The 13,364-nt window shown below is 37.9% G+C and overlaps 1 long non-coding RNA gene across 1 annotated transcript in view; it reads left to right on the top strand.

The window, feature by feature from the left end:
- The window catches only part of LOC108359246 (uncharacterized), a 21,376-nt gene extending 11,065 nt beyond the window's left edge, over positions 1 to 10,311 (top strand). The window contains exon 3 of the long non-coding RNA XR_001846895.1: positions 10,300 to 10,311. This is a non-coding gene — a long non-coding RNA (uncharacterized LOC108359246). The remainder of the gene's footprint in view (positions 1 to 10,299) is intronic.
- The last annotated feature ends 3,053 nt before the right edge of the window (positions 10,312 to 13,364 follow it).

Raw genomic sequence — 13,364 nt, forward strand, 5'->3', positions numbered from 1 at the left:
CACGTTCACTAAAAAATATTTCTCCAATTAATATTTTTTATTCTTATAAATCCTTGTACAAATTTAAGTGAAAAAAACTGATGATAACGCTCTATTAACTATTTTTCGTGTTGAAATTTTGCAGTCTTTTTAATAAAATGCAACCTGGCGTATTTTTCAGTGGGTTTTGTGTGTTCAAAATATTTATATCAACTGATTGGTACTGAGTGGATGTGTGCACACATAGCAAAAGCTGCATTCATCTGAGTGCTTATTCAGTGTTAAAAGTGAATCGTTCGTCATTCAATTTTTTCAATCTTTCTTTGAATATGGAAATGTGTGCAATCGTATCTACTTTGAGTGAATGTAGAATTGGAAAACTATAAGCCGCATTATTCAATAAGGGAGAATTCAATGAAAACATAATAATATAAAATTGATGATTTTTAATTTCAAATGATTTCACAGTTTTACAGCTCTGGTATTAAGTTATGCTGTTAAAACCAGATTTATTTCAATACCTAATTTGATTTACGTATAGGGGATTCTGGGTACCCCTTGAAGCCTTATTTTGCAAAAAAAGCGCTGGCAGCAGAGTCAAACTATAAGGCACGGTGCACATTAGAGCGATACGATATGCGATGCGATATGCGATACGATACGCAATACGATATGAATGCGACATAGGCATGCTGAGTACGTGGGAATTTTTAGGAAGCGATGAAAACTGTGTACACTTGCACGACAGCGACACAGCTGCGATATAATACTGCATGCGTATCACACGTGCGATACGGTTTTCTGAACGAGGAGAGATTAGTATTGCGCGGCATTTTTTGCAATAAGAATGATCGTTTCATAGGCGGAATCATCATCCTCAATTTTTTTTAGTCCAATTAATAAAAAAAAACCATGTTTATGGACTTATACCGAAAAAAATACTGTAGAACAGACATGACTAGTTTGGCATGGAGAAATATAGCGTCTGAGATCAAGGACGCAGGTAAATGCACAAAATAGTATTTTTCGTGATGGTTTATTTGCCTTTGTTTTCACATCTTTGAAAAGAAATTTAAAGAATCCAATAATTTTAAAGTGACAGGTAATAAGATCAACGGAAATAAGGTCAATTGACATTATTACCTTGTTAAAAACGAAATAAAATCCATTGACATTATTTCTCTTTCAAACATTAAATTTGCTTAGCTTCGCGGCGGCCCGCGTGAGCGCGCCACACCGCGCGCGCCGCGTATCCCGCGCGACCGGCGCGCACACCACGTCACGCTACGCCGCGGCCCCCCGGCCGCCCCTTCCCCATCTCCCGCCGTGCTGTAACGCTGGTAGATTTATTTTTTGTATACGTTGAAATAAAATTTTTATATATTTTAAACATCGAGGGCTTATATTCAATAGTACCCTCTATCTGCACACTTTTCACAAAGATGAGATTCTGATATAAAAATCCACCTAAGCTTTAACTGTCATCAGTGATATTAATGCTACCTTATATAACGACAGGTAATAAGTCCCAGATGGTTTCTAAAATCACAAATTAGTTTTTGTGCAAATTGCAGATAGAGGGTATTAATGAATTCAAGCCCTCGATATTTCACATTTTTATATTTGTAAGTTATTGGAAGCAGGGATGCCAACTTGGCTCAAACCGTGCCATTTGTTCCTATTTTACTTCAAATGGCACTTAATTTTTCAATTTGGCACAAATTCCCAAAATGGCACTTTTGTAAAAAAATAACATTTCAATACATTTTTGTGAAATCCTTTGCGTACATTTCTTTTTCTCACCTAAAAGTTTCTAATTTATAAAGGCTATTCAACTGGTTTATCTTATTTTATCATTGCACTTTTGTTTTGAAAATGTGGCTTTATTTTATTGCTAAATGTGAATGATTTGAAGGAATGCATTTTTTTGGCACTTTTATTTTTCTAGTTGGCACATTTTGGCACTTTTTTATCCTCAATATGGCACCTCATAACTAAGGATAGTTGGCAGCCCTGATTGGCAGATTTCTGCCGTGTTTTGGCAACAACTTGTCTGCAGTAAAAAAGGATATAATTTGTGTTTCAAAAGTGTGTGAAAACCAATCAATTAATTTACATGATCTCGGTTCCGATATTAAAAAATCAATAATTGTTTATACCCGCATTTTGGCACATTGGCTCGTTGAATGTGCCATCTAATAAATAGTGTCGTCGTTCGACTTTCTTTTAAATGATGTCACAAATTGCTGGCGGAGACATGAATACAGTGTAAGAAAATTCTTTTTCTATAATTGTTTCCTTATAGAAAGGTTGATTTCTTTTCCACCTTAGACATTCCGAATTCGTTCAAAATATGCTAATTTAAAACACAGAATGCTTTCAGTGTTCCTCCGGGGTTTTTGGACATGGACTGTTTCTTCAATTTAATAGTGTTCGCTTTATTTTTGTGGAAACAAAACATGTTTTGCAAGTTATAGATCATTTCTATACTCTTTCTTCAAATATTTCTCGTATTCCAGCTGTGCACAGGCGTTTAGTTTTTCGCATCGCGTTTTTACATATTCGTAATTTAAATTTTTTTAATATAATCAATTGGTGGTAGTTCATGATTGTGTGTAGATTAATATCACTACACTGAGGATTTTCACCTATTAAAAAACAACACTTACGGGACAATGAATCGGCATACTTTAAGCATTGTTGACGCTATTTCCATTTGAATCAGGAAATAGCGTCAATGACTTTATTTCCAAATTTTTGTTGACTTTATTTCGCTTTTGAAAAGGTAATAAAGTCAATTGACTTTATTTCGCACCAGGGTGGGAAATAAAGTCAATTGACCTTATTTCTATTGACCTTATTACCTGTCACCAGAAGATTCGCTCCCCCCACCGAGTGGCGATTGAGACGAATCGAAAACTTTCACCACGGCCCTGATAACCACATACGTGTCGTAAAAATCCGTACACAAATCAAGTAAAGCAGTCGTGTTGTGCGGACGTGTTTTTGAGCGCTCCTGATTTTCTTTTCGTTTCTCTATTTTTCGCTTTGCTGCAAATCTAATGAGATAGTGACTCTAATTTTTAATATACATACAAATACATAATTTGATTTGCATAAGCATGCCTTGTTTGTGTGGGCATAGAGTGGGAAGAGCCTAACAAGCTAAAATTCAATGTGTACAGTGCAATGAACTTTTTCATTTGAGTTGTGTCAATATCGTGCAGGCAGATATCGAGTTTTTGGTAAACTCATTTCGCTGTGAAGTGTGTGCTCTTGCACATAGAAGTTCCCTTCGCACTCCGCCTCCCACTGTTGTGCTTGACGATAGTGTTGTTGCTTCTGGCTCTAAAAATCTGTACCTGACAAGCGACGAATGCGGTGCGAAAAGCAAGGCCGATATTCCAAATCAACAAAAATCTCTTAAAGCTATTTCTCCTTCGCAAACTACTGTCAAATCTAAAAGCTCGAATGCCTACATTGCTGCTGATAAACAACAAATACTTTTAGATTCTGTGTTTAAAGAGATCGTTGCTCTTAGAGCCGAAAATGCTCGAGTCATTACATTGGTTAATGCACTCTATGGTGTTAAGAAGAGCTTAATTCTTAAAATGGAATGCTTGGAGTCTGAACTTCGTGCATTAAAGAACCAACTTCATCATGAAGAGCTAGTTTCCGCTATCAACCATCTTAATACTCAATTAAAAGACTCACGCGTTAATGCATGCTCCTATGTAAATAATATCGATCGCGTTGACGAGAATGCTCTGTCTAATGTCCGTTTTGATTCGCCCGCTAACTTGCCTGCTCCTACTTCTTCAGCTGTTGCTACCAACACATACATTTTATCAACTTCTATAGCTGCTGCCTCTCTCACATATGCTGCTGCTGCTGCGAATGTCAACAGTATCAATCGGGTCTGCGAGAGTTCTCTGTCCAACGCGCATATTGGTTTTACCGCTGCTACCTCTTCAACCTTTGATGCTGCTGCTGCCAATAATAATAATTTTATCAACAGCTCTTTGACTGCGGGTGCTACTTCACACTCTGGTCTTGCTCCGAGCGTAAGCGAAGGTTCTCAGGCTCTGCCGAATATTGCCAACATGCAAAATGGTCAACTGCAACAAGTAGACGAAGCAATAGCCAAAGGAAGGCCGATGTTGTGGTGGTTGGTCGCAAGACCAGCTCCGACTTGGACGTTGTTCCGTCAAAGAAATGGGTTCATTTATCCTCATTCAAGAATACCATTTCCGAAGATGATATCATATCTTATGTTGCGAAAAACTCAAATATTAATCGGAGCCAAATGGCCTGCTTTGAACTAGTTAAAAAGAATGCCGATATTAATTCATTGCGGAAGATTAACTTTAAGCTCGGTGTTTCGCCGGAAGCATTTAGCGTGATTTTAGACCCAGATCTCTGGCCAACTAATGTCAAAGTGCGCCCTTTTCAATTTTTTCTGAAGGAAGATCTACCAAACAAAAAAACCTAGCTGCTCCTAGCAAGTCAGCCAATAACGACGCTGATAGCCATGTTCGTATTTATTTTCACAACATCTCCGGGATGCGAACTAAAGGAACTGCAGTGCACTCTTTCACCTCGCAGGCACTATATGACGTGTTTGTAATAATTGAAACCTGGCTCACACCAAATTTTTACCACTCTGAGTTTTTCGATCAAAACATGTTCGATGTTTTCCGTAAGGATAGGGATGCAGTTAAAACCGGATGCAACAGAGATGGTGGAGTTCTGATTGCTGTTAAGCGAGAACTCCGTGCTGTCTTGGTAAGCCTAAAAAACAATGACACTTTGCTTGATCAAGTCTGCGTACGCCTGCTTGGTTCCATGGACAAATTATTCATCAGTGCCTCATATATTCCGCCGAATAGCCCAGAAACGCTGTATAGAGCTCACGTCAACAACATAGTTTCTTTATGCTCTAAGATTGGATCTCAACAGTTATGTATACTTGGAGATTTTAACTTAAATAATTTATCATGGTCTTTTTTAGATAATTCTTATTTCCTTATTCCTTCCAATGTCTGTAATACCTCAGAGCTATACGTTGTTGATAATTTCTTAAGTTTTGAATTAAATCAAGTTAACTATTATATTAATAAGTGTAAAAAAATCTTAGACTTAATTTTCCTGTCTAATAATTTAAGCTTTCATCTCTCGGAATGTTGTTCGCCGATTTCCTTAGCTGCTATGCACCATATACCTTTACTTTTAGACATTGAATTTTACAGGTTTACACATACCTCTCCTGTGAGTGATGTCATACATTTTAATTTTAACAATTTCAGCTTTGATTACCTTAATCAACTGCTTCTTGAGTTTGACTGGATCTCCATGTTTGATAACTTAGATGTCTCTGAGTGTTTTCAATTATTTAAATCTGAAGTGATCGGCATGTGTCTACAATATATACCTATTTTGCCTAACAGAAAGTCCAAGCTGCCCTGGTTCACTAAGGAGCTTAAGCACTTAAAAAATCGCTACAATAAGGCCTATAAAAAATATAAGGTCTGCAATAGTGATGAATATCTTAACTCGTAAAAACGCCATTTAGCCGAATTTAGGAGTCTTGATAAAACCCTTCACAGTAGATACATACGTAATGTTGAGCATAATATAAACTGTAACCCCGAAGCCTTTTGGAATTTTGTTAAATCTAAAAACTCAAAATCGAACATACCGTCCTCAATGTTTTTTAAGGAAAAGCATGTCTCTTCTCCCGATGGGATAGTTAATCTTATCGCTGAATTTTTCAGTGCCAACTTTGTGGCTGAACTTGATGACGGCCTAAATAGTGCCCATTTATTGGATTCTCCATTGTGCTTTAGTAGTTTGTGTGTCTCTGAGTGTGATGTTCAAAAGGCAATCGCAGTACTCAAGGCCTCCACACAAACCGATGCTGATGGCTTATCACCCTGTCTCTTAAAAAACTGTTGTGCTCTTATAAAACCGCTGACGCTTATTTTTAATAAATCACTTTCAACAGGGATATATCTTCAAGATTGGAAAAAAACTCGTATTACACCAATCCTCAAAAGTGGAAATAAGAATGTTTCTAATTATAGGCCGATAACGTAGTTGACAACGATTGCTAAACTATTTGAGTGTGTTGTTAAAGTTAAGCTAGATTTTGCTATTTCGAGTCTAATTTCCTCGTCTCAGCATAGTTTTGTGAAAGGAAGATCTACTGTATCTAACCTCGCCAATTTTGCTGAGGACTGTCTCGCTAGCTTTGAGGCCGCACTCCAGGTGGACATCGTTTATACGGACTTCGCGAAAGCATTCGTCAGGGTTTCTCACAGAATTTTACTTAGCAAATTAGCAGCTTTAGGGTTTCATTCCACTTTTCTCAAATGGATTGGGTCTTACCTTTCTGGTAGGAGTAGTAAAGTCGTTCTTAATAACATCACTTCTCGGCCATTTCATGTAACGTCAGGAGTTCCGGAAGGAAGTATTTTAGGACCGCTTCTTTTCGTTATCTTCATAAATGACATAAGTACTTGCTTTTTACACTCTAAATTCCTGCTTTACGTGGATGATTTCAAAATCTATTCTACTATTTCGAAAGCTGAGGACTCGGCCCTACTTCAATCTGATATTGATAGAGTGCACTCTTGGTGTATGCGTAATCGGCTATATTTAAATGTTAAAAAATGTTATCAAATAGTTTTTTCAAAAAGTGGAACACCATAAAGTCGTGTTATTACATTTCTGGCACAAAACTAGAGTCAGTTACTCAAGTTAAAGACCTAGAAGTGTTCTTTGACAATAAGTTCCTATTTACCGATCATATAAATTATATAGTGGCCAATAGTTACGCTATGCTTGCTTTTGTACGCCGAAACAGTTCCTACTTTTCTGATCCCTATACACTCAAGAGGCTGTATATAGCTTTTGTTAGATCTCGTCTAGAATACGCCTCCTTTATATGGCGGCCCTTTCAAATCACTTATATCAATAGAATTGAGCGGATACAAAAAGATTTTATTAAGTTTGCTTTGATGTCGCTGAATTTGAAGAGCCTCTTCCTTCATATAACTCTCGTTGTCTTCTTATCAATTTAGATTTACTCCAGAGTAGGAGAAAATCGTTATCATGTTCCTTTGTCATCAATGTCTTTGTAGGTACTATTGACTGTGCGGAAATTTTAAGTAGAATATGTTTCAATATTCCTGTTCGAAGTCTCAGGAATTTTGACATGTTTTATGTCCAGCCCTACAGCTCCAACTATGCTCACAATTCACCAATTGCGCGAACATTGAGCGAGCTTAATGAATTTAAAGAAATAGATCTCTCGCTTCCTCGAGTGGTGTTAAGAAACACAATAAAATTCAATCTTAGTCGTTAATCTTGTATGAGCTTATTATTAAGGCATAGTTAGTAATAACTATGTATTCCATAACTGAAAATAAAATAAAATAAAAATAAATAAATAAAATAAATGGAGTTATCACGCGGCCACTTGTCGAACTATGCTTCCTTCCAAAAGCACAATAAATAATTCTATAAATATTTTCCTTCTGTATATTAAGGGTCTTAACTTCCCGCTTAAATATTGTACCCAAGTACTTCTCGTTTCTCTGCCTTTGCTTCTACTTCCAGATTGAAGACATCATGGCATCGCGGAAGGCATGCCCCCTGGCTCCAACGGCGGAGACGGATAACTGCCTACAATGCCGGCTCTGCCACCGGTACCACGCCTTGAGGACGTGCCCGGCCTTCAAGGCAATGAAGCCGCTGCATCAGTTGGGAGTGGCCCGCGCGCAGGGCTACTGCGGCAACTGCCTCGCGCTTACCCACACTACCGGGGAATGCGACTCACCAGGCAGTTGCAAGACCTGCGTGCTAGCGCACCACACGCTGTTGCATGTGGCAGCCAACACCCATGCGCGCAGGGGCCAAGGGAACAAGGGCCCAAGCAACAAAAACCGACCACTAAGGCCCCAAGGAGCAACCACCGAAGAGGAAGGCGCTGAAGACCGCACAGCAGAAGGCGCAGAAGAATGCGCAAGACAGCGGAAGGCAGGCGCCGCAACAACCGCGCAAAAAGACCGCCCAAATGACCATCGCGCGCCCCCCCCAAGGCCTGCAAACGGCCAGCTACCAGGGCCGCAGCACCAACCGCGTCCTGGGCAACACCATCCGCGCGCTAAAAGAGCTGCACAAGACCCTGAGCATCGCATTCCTGCAGGGCGGGGAGAATGTTTAAGTCGCCGCTTAAAGAGAAATACGACGGCCGTGCGCACAATCCTTGGCCGCAGCAGTTTGGCAGTTGACCGACGTCAACTCCGAAAATATAATTACCGAGCGCGCACGGCTGCCTCCCCATCGTCGTGAGTGAAAACATAAACTTTAATGGCTAAAAAAAACTCATAAATAAACTCAGGGGAACTTTGTAAATTTAAAATTTAAAACTGAAGTCTTTTCCTTCAAACGGAAATTAAAGTGTAGTGAGGTGAGTGCGAAGGGACCAAGCGAGCGAATTATTCACTTCCTATGTTTGCCGTGATCGTCATCAAAAGAAAGGGGTATCATCCGAGGCATGTGTTTTTTTCATTGGGCAGGGTTTTAACGTGGCGGGACCCAAACCCAGCGCACGCGGGCCACTCCCAGTTGAATGGCAGCTTTGCAGTACTGGGAAATGTACAAAACATAGTGGTCAAAAGCGAATATCTCAACTAAACCCTGATGTATTTTTTAAATTCATAGCTCTACATACCTGTAAACCAGACGTTATTCAAAATAAAAAATGTAAAAAAATAAACTTTTTTCCGTATACTCTGTAATATTCCTCCGCAATTTTGTAAGGTAAACTAATAATTTATAATCATTGCTTTGCAGCGAAATATCTTCTCTTACAATATATACATAGGTATGTATAAATATGGGGACGTATTGAACAATTTGAGTATGCAGATTTTTTATGCTGGTATATTCATTTATGCTAAATATATGTATTACTTGATTTTGTTATGTCACACTTAAGAAGTAAACGTCTTCGCTGTTCACCCAACCGGTCTATTCTTTTATTTAATCTCAGATTGGTTCTGTGATACAAAGCTTTCGTTGTACGATTAGAAGACACAAACCTAAAGACAAGGTAATAAACAATTGAACTATTTTTGCTCATTGTCGACTGCAGCCATGTTTTTACCCTTTTTAAATGGAAGTGCTTTGAAGTTAGAGAGAATAACTTGATACAGAACCGGATGATCCACATATACACTTTTTAAATCAATTTACTAATTATTTTGTTAGCGTTGGGAGTATAATTTGTTATTCAGTATATATATAGGAAAAATCTTGAAAGTTAGGGGGCCGAAATTATCAAGCCAGCATTTAGTGGTACTATTTTTGAATATCTTGGCAAAAATTTGGAAGTTAGGGGGGGAAGGGCCCGGCCCCCCTGCCCCTACCTGTCTACGCCCATGAAACCAGCACTACTCGGATTCCTTTTCGAACAACAATCAACCTACATCAGCGATCCGCGGGAAAATAGTGTGGCTGTAATAGGAGTAGTTTTTAGCGAATATCAAATTTTGTACATAAGCACGTACATAAGCCTGCACCCAACTTTTGGGTACTTATAGCCAGGCATACGTTTTCCTAGGTCGCTATATGATAAATTGCAATAAGTCAGGTTTATAATAATAATAATAGATTGGCGCTTACACATATGTTAGTGTTTGGCCGAGCTTCTCCTCCGACTTGTGGTGTGCGCCTTGATGTTGCCACACAAAGCGGAGGGACCTACAGTTTTACGCCGACTCCGAACGGCGATTGTATTTTTATGAGAAACTGTTTTTCATGGCAGAAATACACTCGGAGGTGTGCCATTGCCTGCCGAGGGACGACCGCTGTTAAGAAAAAACCTTTTTCTATATTATTTGCGATGTTGCTTTGACCAGGGCTTGAACCCAGGTGCTGATGAGTGAAAGCGCGCACTGCTTACCACTACACCACAGCGGTCAGGTTTAAGTTATGTATAAACAGGGGACAAATCTGCCCCAACATTAAACTCTTTAAAGCTTCCGTTTCGGTCTCTTGTGACAGCGATTTTCTAGCCAATTAAGAAATTAATAATTATGTACATACCTTTTAAATACTTACCTTTTACTTACCTTAAATCCATATGTTATAAAGTTAATATGCTTTTTAAATAGTGAAATAACTACATTGATTTCAACCACTTGCTTTTAGTTCCAAATTTCTACTTACCTCTTATATTTACGTTCGTTTTACATACTTTAGAAAGCTGTACACACTTATGTATGTACATATGTACGTACATAATCGTGTTAGCTATTAAAGAAGATCATATTCATAGGTACCATGTGGTGAGTCCACATGGTCACCTAACCTAACTCAACCATAGTATCTCAGTTTAAATTTGCTCATACATATGTATAATTCTTAATATACACTCTTCAATATTAATGACATTTCAGAGAATGTAACATATGCATGTATATGACTGCCCAGTTTGTTTTTCCTTTTTAGCTTTTGCTTTATTCATATTTTCTTTGCGTGAGAGCATGTTAAAACTCCAGCCGTTTTGTCGGCTTTCGCTCTCGCAAATATACACGTATACAGTGTTCGACCACACAATAGCGCAACCTTAGTTTGCTGGCTGATCTACGATTAAATTTTTATTTTTTTTTTTTGTTTATAGTTTTTCACTTATTATTTTTTCATAAACGAGTTTATGAAGTGACAAAACAATAAGAACCTGCAAAGGCAACATAATTTTTCTGCAGCATCAACAACAAAGCAAGGAGGCCTCTTCGCTTCGTGGGATTGCGATCAAAGGGAGTTAATTTTGTTTATATACGTTTTTGCAATTTGTCTTTTTTTTTATAATCGATTTATTACATGTGAACACAAGTGTGTAGGTAGATTCTTCAAACAACTCATGTATATCTTATTTCACGTGAACCCATCCTTCACACAAAATATTGATAGATATAGCCCTTGTTATAGACTTTAGTCCGAATTCCGGTAAGTAACACAAAATAATGTCAGGAGCAATGTACCTTTGTACTATTTAGCATGTCATTTGACGGTAACAAGAGCAAATTCAATTTAAATCTATTAAATACATTCTAGCGTGTCTCAGTCCTTTACCCACAAAAGCGGCTATAACTTTTTTTTTCTATTCAAAACAGTAAGTGTGGCACCTTTCTGAAATCTTTATTAAATGAGCAATTTTTTTATGTAATGTAAAGTTATAGCTCAGTACATTTTTTTTTCACCCGAGATAGTCAAAGTTGGGGAAGAAAATATCAAAAAGTTAAAAATCCAGAAATAGTCCTAATTTTATGATGGTTCCTTAATATATTTTAACTACATTGCATTTGAGTATGGAGAGGCAACTATCTGGAAGTATTTTACATAAAAAATTTACTAAGTATTGCCCGGTTTGTAGTTGCAGTTAAAGAAAACACATGAAAAGGCACGATTTTTTTTAAATTCAAAAAAATGTAAATATTTCAAAAACGGTGACACTTTTACCTGAAAATTTTTTGTTTATCAGTAAGCTCAGCNTTTTTTTTTTTTGTTTATAGTTTTTCACTTATTATTTTTTCATAAACGAGTTTATGAAGTGACAAAACAATAAGAACCTGCAAAGGCAACATAATTTTTCTGCAGCATCAACAACAAAGCAAGGAGGCCTCTTCGCTTCGTGGGATTGCGATCAAAGGGAGTTAATTTTGTTTATATACGTTTTTGCAATTTGTCTTTTTTTTTATAATCGATTTATTACATGTGAACACAAGTGTGTAGGTAGATTCTTCAAACAACTCATGTATATCTTATTTCACGTGAACCCATCCTTCACACAAAATATTGATAGATATAGCCCTTGTTATAGACTCTAGTCCGAATTCCGGTAAGTAACACAAAATAATGTCAGGAGCAGGTAATAATGTACCTTTGTACTATTTAGCATGTCATTTGACGGTAACAAGAGCAAATTCAATTTAAATCTATTAAATACATTCTAGCGTGTCTCAGTCCTTTACCCACAAAAGCGGCTATAACTTTTTTTTTTTCTATTCAAAACAGTAAGTGTGGCACCTTTCTGAAATCTTTATTAAATGAGCAATTTTTTTATGTAATGTAAAGTTATAGCTCAGTACATTTTTTTTTCACCCGAGATAGTCAAAGTTGGGGAAGAAAATATCAAAAAGTTAAAAATCCAGAAATAGTCCTAATTTTATGATGGTTCCTTAATATATTTTAACTACATTGCATTTGAGTATGGAGAGGCAACTATCTGGTAGTATTTTACATAAAAAATTTACTAAGTATTGCCCGGTTTGTAGTTGCAGTTAAAGAAAACACATGAAAAGGCACGATTTTTTTTAAATTCGAAAAAATGTAAATATTTCAAAAACGGTGACACTTTTACCTGAAAATTTTTTGTTTATCAGTAAGCTCAGCTAGGTGGTCCAATGGGGCTTCTGTACCATCATAGAAGCCAAGGTAGGGTGGGTACAGAGCAGCCGACACCCGTTCACGCGCTGCTGGGTATAGGATCCGTGGGACGCTTATCGATTTTTTAAATCAGAGGTTGAGATTGGTTGATATTTTCCTTTTAATAGCTAGTGTGCAAACAATAATATTATCTTGTAGGGACTTTAGGCTAGCGAGAAAGCGGCTGGGTTCCACAACTGTTGAAATGATCTCACGAAACTGAAGCTCCGGGAACGAGCCAGTGCACACGCCTCAGCTGTGGGACACAACAACCAGCGTTTCTAACTCATCCTGGCCCGTGGTCACGTAACACAGTGAAAAGACATTAAGAGAAAAGAAGACACTCAGGCATTGTCACGGCAGAACCTACCGATCGGTTTGCCATTCAAGTCCTCTAAGTCGTACAAAGCATTGCCTACCTTTCGCAGTACACGACACTTGATGCATTTTGACAAGAACTTAGCATTTATGCCTTGCTTAAAATTGCAAAGTTTCTCCAGGATGTTATAGGCTGACGCATGTTGTATCATATTTTGTCCGAATAGAGCGAAATATGGCTAGCTCTGAATGGACGTATGGTAATCGCTTCTTTAAACCGACAGAATTTTGGGAATGTGTCCAGTCCATGTGATCCTGTTTGTCTTTCATAAAGACTATAACCTTCGAAAGAATCTCTATGTGCACTCGTTCAGAGGCGTTAGCTTGCGGTGAGTATAACCCCGTCTTAAAGTGAAAAACTCCTTAGTTTTCAAAAAACGGTTGCATCTTATTCGAAATGAATTGCTTCCGGTTATCACTATGGACGAATTGAGGGACCCCGAAAGCTGGAAAACCCTCTGTACTAAAGAAGCTAATTACATTTTCCGACGTCGCGTTGTAGATTAGGTTAG

This window comes from Rhagoletis zephyria, unplaced genomic scaffold (assembly GCF_001687245.7).
Source record: "Rhagoletis zephyria isolate East Lansing unplaced genomic scaffold, Rhagoletis_zephyria_1.1 Rzeph_scaffold_00364, whole genome shotgun sequence".
Classification (NCBI taxonomy): Eukaryota; Metazoa; Arthropoda; class Insecta; order Diptera; family Tephritidae; genus Rhagoletis; species Rhagoletis zephyria.